Source organism: Vulpes lagopus, chromosome 9, assembly GCF_018345385.1.
Source record: "Vulpes lagopus strain Blue_001 chromosome 9, ASM1834538v1, whole genome shotgun sequence".
NCBI classification, from domain to species: domain Eukaryota; kingdom Metazoa; phylum Chordata; class Mammalia; order Carnivora; family Canidae; genus Vulpes; species Vulpes lagopus.
Genome location: NC_054832.1, coordinates 43,002,351 through 43,008,256, shown reverse-complemented (window position 1 = coordinate 43,008,256; position 5,906 = coordinate 43,002,351). Strand labels below are relative to the sequence as shown.

The window sequence follows — 5,906 nt, the reverse complement described above, 5'->3', positions numbered from 1 at the left end:
TGAACAGAGGGGCTTCACTCAGCTTTAGTCACCTCAGCTCACTCATTTATTTATTTATTTTTTTTAAGATTTGTTTATTTACTTGAGAGAGAGAGAGAGAGAACAAGAGGAAGAGCAGAGAGAGGGAGATATCTCCAGCAAACTCCGAGCTGAGCACGGAGCCCCACACCCAGAGATCTTGACCTGAGCTGAAACCAAGAGTCAGTGGCCACCCAGGCACCCCTCAGCTCACCCACTTATAAAACTAGTTTACTTCATCCTATTGATGTGTCCTGACAATTATGCCATGGTGCACTGGTTTAACTGAAAGTTCTAATGCTTTCAAAGTTTAATGACAGTCGAAGACTAATAAAGACAGAAATCTGTATATTTTTCACTTAAACACTATCACGTAGACATTTTCGTAGTAAAGCCTTTGGTTTGGGTCTTATAGAGGAGTTTTGAACACTGAGAGGAAGGCTAGGCCGCCTTTGTTTCTTGTAATTCATTCTGAGCCTTTCGAGCTGAAGGAGCATCCACTAAAAGCTCTCGAAACTAAAAAACAAAACAAAAAGAACAGACAAAAAAGTTCATGTAATTTGACAGTCATTCTAACACACTCTCTCCCCATCGGTAAGTGGATATATTTTTGTGCTACAGGCCTGTTTCGTTTTCACCTCATTGGGTACCATAATGGCGAACGATTTATGTTCACTCCAGCAGAATGCCACTTCTTCAGCTTTAAACAACAACAACAACAGCAACAACAGCAAAACCCAAAGTATGGTAACCAGGAACTCTTTGGAGCAATTATTTCTGCAATCAGAAGGAATCCATACTTTTCCCACCTCTTGCTACTGTTGCTAATAATGGAGGAGGATTTATATTTTTTCCAAACAATGGATTTTAATTAAGAAGATTTATTAAAGACAGTTTTCATTCCTGTGATTACATTTCCAGTTCCAGAGACATCTGCATTTCAAAATGCACCACATATTTTCATAAATATTCCACAATTCCCTTGGAGCTTTTTGGTATTCCAATTTCCTCCAGCCTCTTCTTAACATCTTCCCATGCATTTGCGCGTCCCATGCATTTGTACACAGTCAGGATTAGGTATTTCTTCACACAGGTATTGTGCTCCAAAGCAGATTCAAAGCATTCCTGTTCTCTGGGAATCAAGACTTTTAAAAGGAACAAAGACAAATTAAGCTCAGTAACATATGTCTAACAAAAGATCTAGATATCTTACAGAAGTACTCAGAGTGGCAGGGTAAACAACCAGGCTGAGCTTGCTTTGAAGTTAAAATCATTGTGATTTTAATAGAGTGGGAAATTCATTTAGATAGTAGAATCTGATAGTTACCCAATTAAAGCTCTTTTTTGTCTATGTTAATGTAGTTTAAAATTTTTCGGTTTTGAAACCACTTTCGCCAAATAATTATTTGAAGATAGAAGCAGCCCGAGCAGTTGTCTTTAGACGTAACTCTTGAGTGACAGTAACTTGTGGATTAGACCTTGTGAGTGTTTTATAGAACACTGTAAGAAAACTGTAAGCCAACGTATTAATTTGATCAAGATGCAAAGAACAGCACTTACATTCAGCTTATTTCAATTCCCTCGTAGGGATTCAGCCTAAGGATCTAAGGGCAAAGGTGGAAGGCAGGAAGCTACCTGACCTCACAGGAGGGAACACTCCCTAGAATTGTCTTTCTTGTTCTTCCCCCTGCAGCCTACCCCAATGCCCCATTGGCTCCCTGCCTGGATGTCAAGGTCTTATCATGACCCAGTGCTCTTCGTCCCTCTTCAAAGGCTGTTTTCACTACCAACTAACCGATGCCCTGGGCCTCCTTACTTCACAGATTGTGCTCACTCGTTGCTTTGACTGTTGTGTGGTTTCTAATAACTCATGGCTTCTGCTTATGGTCACGTCTGTGTCTTTCAACCCGAGTCCTAGTCACCGACACACATTCTTCTGAAACGTAGAGATACACAAAGAGAGACAGACAGAGGGATGGACGGGATCAGTTGACCATGGGTTATACTTTGGAACCAGACCATTTCATGGGCTGGGGGTTGGGTCAGGAGCCCAGCCAATCAACTGTTGTCAGGGTGACAATGGTCCTCAGGAGGAAGCCCCTCTGAAGTCTACTGGATTCCTTTCTGAGATGGCAAAATAACATGAAGTGGTTTGGGGACAAATAGGGTTATTTGAAACTGACCGTAGATAGTTCCCTGACGTGTGCAAGGAGACAAATGTAAATTAACATTGATGTTTAATTCTGGAATGAGTACTTAGGAATTCGGACCATTCCTGGGAGGTTTTCCGGTTTGCATCCTGGTTTGCAGTATCACCCCTATAAAGACAGTCCCATATAAAAAGAGATCTTAGGCATTGCAGACTATGAGGCCTGGAATTGAATTGCTTTTCTTCCACTGGTGAGCTGGGTGGCCTTAAAATCACTCCCTTTTCTTTCAGTTTCTGTGTCCTCCCCTGGAAGTGCTTACATCTCCAGATGCCTATTCAGCATGCCTCCCATATCTCCCCAAAGTAGTTGTGAGTGGGTATCCAGCCTCAGTGTGAAGAGTGATTTTTTTTTTAAGATTTTATTTATTTATTCATGAAAGACACACATGGAGAGAGGCAGAGACACAGGCAGAGGGAGAGGCAGGCTCCATGCAGGGAGCCTGACATGGGACTCTATCCCAGGTCTCCAGGATCAGGCCCTAGGCTGAAAGCCTTGCCAAACCACTGAGCCACCTGGACTGCCCAGAGTGATGGTTTTTTAAAAATAATTTTCTACTTCTTTTAGAGAAGGGAAACCTAAATACTTTGCCCTTGGGCTTCTTTGCTCACTGGCTGGGACAGGAAGTACAACGTTCTTTTCATTTATCATCACTCCCCTTCCTACACCTTAATGTCTTGTCCTGTCTGAGCTTGGGCTATCAAAAGCTGATTCTGTATTTTTTATTAGCCACACATCTGCATTTTCTTTAACTCAAATTACATCAGACTTCTAGTCCTCATCCCAACAGATGAGTAGGAAATACAGGGGAGGGGGGTCTTTTTCCAAACTCCTTGTATTCTGTGGAAGTCGCTGAGCCTTACTGACAAAGCATATGAAGAAGCTAGTTCATTCTTCCGTTCACACTGGTATCAACGGAGCTTCCTCTTGCCTGAGTGACAATGGCCTCTTGAAATCCACAACTTGACTCCAGTCCCTTCTGAGGGAACAAAAGTATTTGCAAATATTAAGAGTTCATACTAGGTGCCAGGCTCTGTTCTAAGCAGCACTTTCCAGGTATTACCTCATTCATTCCTAAAGCAACAGTGCAAAAAAGGTACTATTATGTCCCCAGGAAAACGAGCCCAGAGCTGGAGTAGCTTGCCTAAGGCCTCACAGCTCATAAATGGCAGACGCAGGATTTGAACCCTGGTGGTCTGGGTTAACATGAATCTGGTCCGTCTCATGAGTCTTGCTAGGGTTTCCTTGACCCCCTCTAGAAGTCACAGTTCAAGTCTCTGGGGTCAGGAGTTGCAAATGCCATTGCAAATCTTATTTCTCTTCTCCTAAACTTCTCAGGGCAAATCTAAGGGTAGAATAAAATTAAAGGTAGTCTTCAAGCTCAATTGCACAGAGATCTGACTCTGAAATCAAATGGTAAAAGACCGGGGCAGCCTGGTGAAATCCGAGCTCTTTCTGTGGGATCACACATCTCAACACCGGAACCCACAGAAACTGTCTCTACTTCCTTAAAAGGGAGTGGGCAGCAGGTTGGCAAAGCAACCCCTAACTAGGAGCTGCAAACCTGGGCAGAAAAAAAGGTCAAGGTTGTTCCAGCAGAGGAAGCAACATCTGCTCTGCCTCAGGGCCTTCTTAAGGAAGAAGATCCCCAAATTAAGTTTTTGAAATTACTTCCACTCTCAGAATGGAAGGAAGAAGGGAAGGAAGGATGGAAGGAAGAACGTGGGGGGAGGGAGGGAGGAAGAAAAGGAAATGAAAAGTCAAAGAAAAAAGGTCCAAATCGGGGATCCCGTCGGGGTCGCCCCGCGCCGGCTGGCGGGTTCGCCGCTTGAAGCGCTCTCTTGGGTGCCCAGCCCGAGCCTCGGACACGGCGGCCCCGTCCATGAAGGAGAGGCAGGCTTGCTGGGAGCCCGGGATGAGTGCTGGAGGTGTCTAGACGACAACACAGAGGACGCGTCTCGCACCGAGACGTTAAGAAGCTCGTTCGAGGCTCGTTCGAGGCCCGTTGTCCCCAGCAGTGGATAAAATATTTTGATAAAAGAAGAGACTACTTAAAGTTCAAAGAAAAATTTGAAGCAGGACAATTCCAGCCTTCAAAAACAACCGCAAAGTCCTAGGCTGTTCCTGAACTTTTCAGAATGGTTGAAATTATTATTTCTGACCTTGCAAAAATGCTCCATGGACTATGGGACAGTAGTAGTTTGAATCATGGTGAACAACAGGACTGTTCCACATATACAGCTCTTTAAAATGATCAACTAACGGATTCCATCATTCATACTATGAAGAATTGAAATGGTATGAAATATGCTTAGTTTTAGTAAGAAAGGTATATTTGAAGAAAAATTAAAGCCTATTATAAAAACCCAAAAAAAAAAAAAAAAAAAAAAAGGTCCAAATCTCTCTTCTCAAATGTTCAGGAAAAAAAAATAGCAGAGTGATGCTAATTGTGAGAATTGTCTCTACCGGTTTCTGGTTACCTACCACATCTCTTGAGTAGAGCATATACCAACACACCCCCTCCAGGGTTAGGATGTTTGAATCTTCCTTCTCCTGAGGTATAAGGAAACCCACCTTCAAAACACTTACTTCCCCTCTAAAGAAAGCCCTTCTGACTTCCTTAATCATCTCCCTTTGTTCTCCCTAACTGCTCAAGACAATTATAAAAAGGGTCTAGATCCTATTCTTTTCCCCTGGGATGAGACAAGCTCATTCATTCACAAATGTTAGGCTTTAGGCCAGTGGATATGATTCAATTGCTAACTACAGAGACTAGGTATAGGTGAGAAATATAGAGGATGTATATCTTGAATATGTATATACTTTTATTACAATTGGTGTTTTTCTGTTTTTGTACTTCTCAATCACTACACTGTTATTTATTTTCCATAAAGTCGCGAATATATTCATTTCTGCTATATTACCATTCCAGGTAAAGTGTTATTCTAGGGGAAAAAAAATTAAGAAACTCCAATATATTCAGAGAAATTACCTAGCATTCAGAGTCTTGAGAATGTACATATTAGCAGTTAGAAATATAACATATTAAAAAAAAAGATTAGCTGTCTAATTACAGACTTCACACATAATCTGTCAATTGGCTAAATATGTGCTGACTGTCATTAAGCTGTTCAGTGAAAGATGGGTAGAGGGCTGGCCTGCTGCTTCTCTCAGAAGTACAAGGAGTTGTCTTTTAAAAGAGAAATTTTTAAGTAATAGCCACATTCTCACTTTGTTTAGAAAAAGATTCTATTTATTTATTTGAGAGAGAGCACAAGCAGGGAGAGGGAGAGGCACAGAGGGAGATGGAGAAGCAGACACCCCTCTGAGCAGGGAGCCCAACAGGAGGCTCAGTGTCAGGCTGGTCCCAGGGCCCTGAGATCATGACCGGAGCTGAAGGCAGCAGCTTAACCAGCTGAGCCACCCAGGCTCCACTCCAGAGTCTCCCTCTTCAAGTCAACTAAAACAACCCACAATTCAACTTCCTTTTGAGCCACTAATATACACTATGATGGCAATCGATTTATTAAAAAAAAAATTTATTGGCCCCCTTTTCAGATTTGTTAAATCCAAATCTGAAGGAAGTGAATTTGGAAATTCATTTTGAACCCTTTTCAGTGAGTCCTTTGCTACAGGCATAGCATTTCTCTGTTGGAAACCTCTGAAGCTTGAACCCCCCAC

At 42.3% G+C, this 5,906-nt stretch overlaps 1 pseudogene; it reads left to right on the top strand.

Moving 5' to 3' along the window:
* Window positions 1–672: 672 nt before the first annotated feature.
* On the top strand, window positions 673–4,590 carry LOC121498589 (annotated as a pseudogene).
* The last annotated feature ends 1,316 nt before the right edge of the window (window positions 4,591–5,906 follow it).